Raw genomic sequence first — 8,999 nt, forward strand, 5'->3', positions numbered from 1 at the left:
TTTGAGAGTAGGGGTAATTTTGTAATTTTGGATGAGGATTATTTTTAATGTTTAGTAGGAGTATTATTTTACCAAGTTACTAGAGAGGGTGTAGTAATTATTTTAATTACCATTAAGTGACCGTTAGTGTTATAATTTACCATTAAGTGAGTAGTGACATTTTGGGTGTTAGAATAGAAATGGGTTAGGCCCATTAAGGTTTAAGAGATAAGCCCAATTGAGTAGAGCTAGTATATAAATTCTAGTTGTTGGTGAAACTAGGTTTTACAAACATTTGTCATTTCATTTCATTTGAGAGAAGAGATAGAGATAGAGAGAAGAAAGGGTTTGAAGAGATTGAAGAGGAAGGCTAGAGCTAGAAGAGGGATTCATCTAGGAGCTAAATTGAAGCTTGGGTTAGAGCTAGTATATAAACTCTAGTTGTTGGTAACACTAGGTTTTACAAACATTATTCATTTCATTTCATTTGGGAAGAGAAGAGATAGAGACTAGAGGCAACAACAACAACAAGGGTTAGAAGGCAAAGAGGGGATTCAACATCTAGGAGCAAAATTGAGGATTGGGTTAGAAAATCTTGGTGTTAGAGGTAAGAGGGTTAGATTTCAACCATAATTCATAACTTTTTCTCTTTACCCATTTTTGTGAAATTGATGAATTGAATCTAATTGTTGTAAATTTGTGCATGATTGTTGTTGTTATGTTTGAGAACATGATTTATAAGATAATTGTATGTTAGTATGTGAATTAACATGTTTAATTGCATAGTTGTTGGTGCTTTGTGTTCTTGAGCAAGTTTGATAAGAATTGATGTTGTGGTGTTGAATTATGCATGAATTTGTGTTCATTGGTTGTTTTTATTGATTTGGAATATGTTGTTGTTGAATTGGTGTTTTGGGTATCAAGATTGATGAATTGATGAAGAGATTTTGTATTGTTGTTGAAAGTTGAAGAAGTGATGATTATTTGGTGAATTTTGTTATGTTGATGCTTTAATTCCAAAACTTGTATGTGTTTAAGTGTATTGAACTTATATTGACCTATAAACACTTTCTGGAACTTGTTTTGGTGAATTGGGGGATTGAAAATTGGAATTTGGGGTGAAAAGGGTTGGAACCCGTAATATTTTTGCTGCAGAACTGTGATGTTTCGGCGAACTCTAAGCGAACGCGTAAGCGAACCAGCATGTAGGTTCTGACTTGAGTTCGCTCAAGCGAACTATGCCTTCGCTTAACCGAACCTGCACAGGTTTAGCCACTTTTGATTTTTCGTTTCGTGCACTTGGGGACTAATCCGATACTTCTAAAATGTCTCTTTGGACTTAATTAACCTCTGTTTATACCTATAATCCTACTGGAACATGATTTGAATTGGTTTGGACTTGGATTTGTGAAAATCGTCTAACTTTTATAAAAACGGTCTAAACATCGATTTTTTTTCCGAAAACTCGTTTTTCTCTAGAAATTGCAGTGGGATTAGAGTTGTATACTGTTTATACGATTTCTAAAAATGGTTGTGATTGGTTTCATCAAGTTTGAACTTGTTTTTCTTTGAAAATGGAAAATTTTGGGAAAGTGATAAATGAGACGAACTTTGAGTTTTTCAAGAATTCGTCGTATTTGGCCGGTGAAACGCCAAGGTATCCTCTACTGCACTCATATGTGGTCTAGAGGTATGCTTAGTTGAGGCATTGGAAATTGTTTACTTGGTTTTGACTTAAATGTTCAATTAATTTAATTGTTGTGATTTTGAGAGACGAACTTGACTAAAGATGACTTTTGAGAACCAATTGATTGTGAATCCTTTATGGAGAATTGTTATATGTTATGTGAAAATGATTGGTGGTGTAATTATGTGACAACTTTATGTTGTGTGATTTTTGAATGTTGTTGGTGATTGTATATATGATATATTGGTGGTGAATTATTGATGATTGCATATATACATGTATTGGTGATGGTGAGGTGATTATTGTTTGTGTGAACATATGCATTTGTAGTTGAGTCATATGTTCATGCATTCATGACTGATGGTGGTGGATTTTATATCCAAGACTGATGGTGGCGGATTTTATATCCAATTGAGGTGAGTACGATGTTTTTGTTGCATCGAAGGTGACGACCTTGAGGTGATTTGGTACCACATGCATCTAGATGAGTCTAGAATCATTGCATCAATTGTTGGTGGATTGAATTGCATTTGCAAGGTGTTTGATGATAGTTTTGATAACTGTACTTGTGAATTGGATTATTGATTGTTAATTGTTGATTGACAAGGTGAAATGGTATATGTGTATGATACACTTGTGGAGATGAACTTGGAATGATAATATGCATGAGTTGAGATTACTTGTGAATAATATGTATGAATTGCTATTCTTGAATATATCCTTTCATTTCCAATGATCATAATAAATGTTTTTCGTGGATTATGATGATGTAATGCTAACCCTCAGTGGTTTACGACGTACCTTTCTGTATGGACGGGTAGATGGAGTGCAGGATGCTTAGTTGTTGCTTGTTGATGCCGAGGAGTGGAGTTTCTCTTTTTCATGCAAGTGTCTAGATTAGGGCTTGGATCTAGGATAGTCTTTGCATGTTGTTTATTTGACTTTGTATTTTGGGAGTTGTGGAGATATTCTGTTATTTGAGATTTGGAGAATACATTTGTATTATGTTTGGAGATCCAGAGATTTTTATGAATTTATCTGTTTGTTCCGCTGCTATGTTGTGTAACATGATCTTCATGCATGTATGATTGTGGTTTATTCGGAGACGTAACATCTATTTCTAGAATATTTCTGATATATTCGCGCGTTTTACCGCTTAATAGAAATAGAGTGTTACAAGTTGGTATCAGAGCCGTGGTCAGTCTTGTCTAGACTAGTAGATTAGTGTTTGTTGATTTACCCTGTTAGTATGCGAATGGTAATGAGTTACCTTCGGTACTTGTTCTTGTGTTGTTGTGCTGTTGTTCTTATCTGTTGGTTGGTTTTGTGTAGAAGTGAGATGGCCGGTGGTAGAGATGTGTTTTATCTTGGTTTTCGGGTGTCAAACATTGATTACGTTTGAACCTTTTTAACCGTTGATATCTCATTTTTTCTTGAGAAGGGAAAAATAAGAAAAACCCTTGAGAAACGAGGTCCGGGAGTTGTTTTCGCTACGGGAAGGTGTTAGGCACCCATAACGACTATAGTATCCTATAGGAACCGTCTTTATTTTCTACGTGCGCGCTTTATTTTTAAATGCTATTTGAAAGTGTTTATTTAAACCTAAGAGTTCTCTAAGTGAAGAATTGGAGGGAGAAGAATGTGTTTGAATTTTTATTTTTAGTTGAATTGAAGGAATTTTGATTCCTTGCCTACGTACCCGTTTAAGGGATCAAATCCACCGTAGTTCTCTTTCAAAATGTTTTTGTTTTTGTTGGTTGATTTTAATTTTGAAAATTGGAATTTGAAGAATAAGAGAGAGAGGCCTCAAGGGCATGAGATTATGAAATTGTGGGGTTTGATTAGTCATTTGCAAAAAGGGTCTAAGTATGATTAAATTCTTTAAGATTTTGATTAAGAAAATGAAAAGGAAAATCACAATGGGATTTTGGATCCCAAGGTTTATTTAGAAAATAGTTTGAGTGATTTTGTTCATATTTTTTGGAAAATTGATTTTTTCTAAGTATAAAGCCTAAACATTCATCTAAACATACAATCCTAAACATACATCTAAACATGCATATTCTAGCTATATACCTAAAGTGATATGTGTGCATGTGTCGGTGCTTGTGTCGGTGTACATTATTAGAGTCCATTGTCCTTTACATCATTGGCCTAGATACATTCTATGGTCTTGCAAGAATTTAAATTGCATAAGAAAAAGAAAAAAATATTACAATATTTCCTAAACTTTACATTCTAATTTTGGTGAAGCTTAAAATGTAAGAAATAAGAGTGAAGGAGGAGATGAAGTATGGAATGCTCATGATTGAATGAAACATGCAATGAAAATGTTAGTAGATTAAGGTATAAAATGAAATGTAAGTAAGTAAAATTTGCTTAGTAAAACAACCCAAAACAACCATAAAAGAGATAACCAAACTTAACAAAAAGTAGTAAAATATACCTAAGAATTCATCACAATAATGAGGCAAGTGCTATAGTCTTTTAATTCTCATATTATGACATTTCCCAAAGGTTTTATTTCCATTATAATCATGAGAATCAAAGACAAGTACCAAGCCAAGACATCATGACACATTCATAGGCCTATTTTACACTTTATTCACATGCTAAAGTATTCACCTAACTTGTAAAACAAGTAATTCACAAATCAAATCACAAAACAATGAAGAACAGCACCAAACCAAAGACATATACATTGTAAATTCATATATCAAGAAACAATATATCATAGCAAAATTTTAGGATCAAGAACATGTAAAACTTCACAAATTTTTTTTTTAAAAAAGTAAACAATCAACAAGAAATATCACACATATTTTCCAGCAGGTTTTAACATGTAACAACATCACAAAAATATCAAGAAAATGGTCAAGAGCACATAGAAATATTTTTAGGAATTTTACTAGAATTTTTAGGCAAGGCAGTGGTGTAAAAATCAAAACACAGTGTCAGAATAGTGAAAAAACAAGAAACAATGAAGCTGCAACGAAATAAAGGCCCAAGTCCATGGCTAATGCTGGGTCTGGATCATCCAAGTGCCTCAGAGGCGTTGGATTGATCCAACACCACCAAAACCCTAGATCTAAGGGCTAAAAACACGCAGATCATGGTAAGGGAAAGCAGGCACACTGAACAGGCAAATCTGCGCCGCACACGTCATCGTCAAGTGAGTTAAACGATCAAGATCAAGGAAAAGGCTGAACCAAGGGTAAACCGGACTGGTCCACGTGAACCGGTCCAGTTTACGTTCTATATATACAAATAAATCGGTTTCTTCCCCATTCCACACTCTCCTTTCTCTCACTAAACCTCTCTTAGAGAGAGAAGCTCTGCAATTCTCTTCTTCTTCTCCGACGAGAAAGATTTCTCCGGTACGGTTGCCGGCGACGGTTTCCGTCACCAGAGAGTCAAGACTTAACCGATCTTGCATTTTTTTACATCGTTCTCTTCGTCTCTCTCTCCTCTCTTAGAATATGTAACTCTTTTTCTTAAGAACCCTCAAATAAAACCTAGATCTACACTTTTTTGAATCGGAGAAAACTTTTTCAAAAGAAAGAGAGAGAGGGGAACGATGATACCTCAGTTTTAATCGGAGATTTGGAACAAGAATCACGTCGGAGAACTTGAAATCTTCTTTGAATCGGTGAGTTTCTTTGAATCTTCTTTTCACCGAAAATAAATCGGTGAAATCCTCTCTGTTGTTGCTGGTTTTGATTTTTCTTCTTCTCAACTCGAAGTTCTCCGATTCAAAGTTGCTTCGATCCTTCTTCTTCTCAACTCCAAGTTCCCTTTGTGATCGTGATGAATTCGTCCCTGTGGTTGATGAATGCTCGCTGGAATTGCAAGGAGAACGGTTCGATGATGATGATTATGCAAAGAATCACTGAGAACTGAAGCGAATTGCTTCAATTTTATGATGAATTTTGGTTCTGGGGATTCTAGGGTTTCGTACTGTTCTTCATGTTCTTGTTGGTTTTCTGGATTTGATCTCTGATTTTGGAGAGAGAATGTGGAATGGCGTTTTTGGTGATCTTTGATGAGTTGGCGCGTTTGGAATGGTTCTGTCACTGCATTGAATGATGTGGCCTATTTATAGGTTGCCAAGTGTGATGTTGGACCAAAGAATTGCTGACATGTGGACTTAGGCTTAGTTGGCTTCGACCTTGCTGAGTTTATGACTTGAGGGCTTTTCTGCAATTTTTGAAAGTTCATGGACCAATCTGCAAATAACTAAAAAGGACCAAAAAAATAAACTGGACAAAAGGACTTAATTGCAATTGACCTAAAATAAAAGTTTGACCTGGAAGGACTAAAACCTAAATAATAAAAAAAAATTAAAAGGGACTAAAGTGCAATTTTGAAAGTCTAAAGGACTGAAATGCAATTTTAGAAATCTTGAGGACTAAAACGAAAAATTAAAATAAAAAATGAATTTAAAATTGGTAAATGGGAAATAACGTAAAGCGAAACGATTAAAATTGACAAAACGGACTAAAATGAACCAATGGCCTAAATGAGGTACTTTAAAGTAACCTCTCTCTGCCGAAATTTAGTGTGAAATGACCAAAATGCCCCCAGGGCTAAAACGACTAAAAAATGACTCAGACGCAATTTTAAAATGGATTTTTAACAGAGAATTTAAACAAAAGTTTATTTAAACCAATTTGAAAGATTCAGAGACAATTTTTAAGATTTGAACAGAGTTTTGACACTTGAAAAGACTAAAATGCCCCTAGCGGCAAAACTGACTCAAAATGACTTCAAATGCAATTTTTGAAATGGATTTTGACACAAAATTGAAATGAAGACTTATTCAAACTATTTGAAAGGACTCAAACAAATTTTTAAATATTGAAAGAGGTTTTATCAGAGGAAATGACTAAAATGCCCTTCTATGTGAATTTTGCAAATAACATTGAAATAAAATGCAGGGAAAGATGCCATTGATCAGAGACAAATCAAATGGCTTATGATGCAAGAAAAGAAGAATTGAGTTAGTATTTTTAGGTCCAAAATTAGGGTATAACAAGATGATGGAGCGATTGCTCAGGCTTTGACTTCGGTGGCTCAGGTGTTGGCTCTGGTTAATGAGCAGGCGGCAGCTGGTCATCGTGATCCTGGTGAGGCGGAGGAGCGGAGGTTGGATCGTTTCTTGCGAAACAGTCCGCCGACATTGAAGGGTAGGTATGACCCGGATGGAGCTCAGAAGTGGGTGCAAGACATGGAGAGGATCTTTCGTGCTATGGTGACTAGTGAGGACCAGAAGGTCAGGTTGGCTACTCACATGCTTGCTGAGGAGGCTGAGTATTGGTGGACCAATGCTAAGGGAAGACTTGAGGCTGATGGAGCTGTGACTTGGGCTAGGTTCAAGACTGAGTTTTTGAGGAAGTACTTTCCTGAGGATTTGAGGACCAAGAAGGAAGTGGAATTCTTGAACTTGAAGCAAGAGAACCGTTCGGTAGCTGAATATACGGCGAAGTTTGAGGAGCTTTCGAGGTTTTGTCCGTACATCAATGCAGAGGATGCTATGGTTTCCAAGTGTGTGAAGTTCGAGAGCGGTTTGAGGCCCGACATCTACCAGTACATGTGTGTTCAGGAGATCCGAGACTTTGATACTTTGGTGCATAAGTGTCGCATGTTTGATGATGCTGGAAGAGCTAAGGTTAATCACTACAAGGCTCAGAATGAGAAGAAAGGAAAGAGTCATGGATTCGGGAAGCCGTACAACAAAGACAAAGGCAAGAAGAAGGAATCTGGTGGAGGCTCTAAGGTGAATGTTGCTGAGGTGAGGTGCTACAAGTGTGGCACATTGGGTCATTTTGCTAATGATTGCAAGGGTAGTGAGAAATGCTACAAGTGTGGAGAAGCAGGTCACAAGGCTGTTGAGTGCAAGAAGGAGATCACTTGCTACAATTGTGGTGAGAAGGGGCATATCAGTACTAGATGTACCAAACCGAAGAAGGCTGCGGACAAGGTGTTTGCATTGAATGCGGAAGAGGTGGAGCATCCGGATAATCTCATCCAAGGTATGTGTTTTATCAATAGTACTCCTTTGATTGCAATTATTGATACTGATGCTACTCATTCTTTTATCGCGGTTAGTTGTGTTGAGCGTTTGGGTTTGGTTGTGACTCCGTTGTCTCGTGGGATGGTTATCGATACCCCAGCTAGTGGTTCAGTGACTACTTCTTTAGTGTGTGCTAAGTGTCATGTTAGTTTTGGCAATGTTGATTTTGAGTTGGATCTTGTGTGTCTTCCGTTGAAGCATATGGACGTTATTTTTGGTATGGATTGGATGTTGACTTTTGGTGTCAACATTAATTGTTTGACCAAGAGTGTAACGTTTTCTAAGCCTGTAGTTGAGGAAGGTGGGAGGTTCTTGACCGCGGAGCAAATGAAGAAGTCTTTGGACGGTGAAGCTAGTGTGTTCATGATGTTTGCTTCCTTGAAGGAGAGTAGTGAGAAAGGAGTTGGTGATTTGCCGGTAGTGCAAGAGTTTCCAGAAGTTTTTTCGGACGACATTACCGAATTACCGTCGGAGAGGGAAGTTGAGTTTGCAATTGATTTGGTGCCTGGAACGAGTCCTATTTCGATTGCGCCGTATCGGATGTCTGCATTAGAGTTGGGTGAGTTGAAGAAGCGGTTGGAAGAGTTGCTTGAGAAACAGTTTATCAGGCCAAGTGTTTCGCCGTGGGGAGCTCCTGTGTTTTTGGTTAAGAAGAAAGATGGAAGCATGAGGTTGTGTGTGGATTATCGGCAGTTGAACAAGGTGACAATCAAGAATCGGTATCCGCTTCCGAGGATTGATGATTTGATGGATCAGTTGGTTGGTGCAGAAGTGTTTAGCAAGATTGATTTAAGGTCAGGATATCATCAGATTAGAGTAAAGGCGGAAGATATATCCAAAACTGCGTTCAGAACGAGGTATGGACACTATGAGTATTCTGTGATGCCATTTGGAGTATCTAATGCGCCAGGTGTTTTCATGGAGGACATGAATAAAATATTTCATCCTTTTCTGGATCGTTTTGTGGTGGTGTTTATAAATGATCTTTTGGTGTATTCTAAGTCTGAAGAAGAGCATGCTGAGCATTTGAGGATTGTGTTGGGAGTTTTGAAAGAGAAGAAGTTGTTTGCTAAGTTGTCGAAGTGTGAGTTTTGGTTGCGGGAAGTGATTTTCCTTGGTCATGTGATTTCTAAAGGTGGCATTGTCGTGGAACCGTCGAAGGTTGATGCAGTGTTGCAGTGGGAAACACCTAAGTTTGTTTTTGAAGTTAGAAGCTTTCTTGGATTGACAGGTTATTATCGGAGGTTCATTGAGGGATTC

This window comes from Medicago sativa, chromosome 3, assembly GCF_051527215.1.
Source record: "Medicago sativa cultivar Bolivia chromosome 3, Bolivia_mono, whole genome shotgun sequence".
Classification (NCBI taxonomy): domain Eukaryota; kingdom Viridiplantae; phylum Streptophyta; class Magnoliopsida; order Fabales; family Fabaceae; genus Medicago; species Medicago sativa.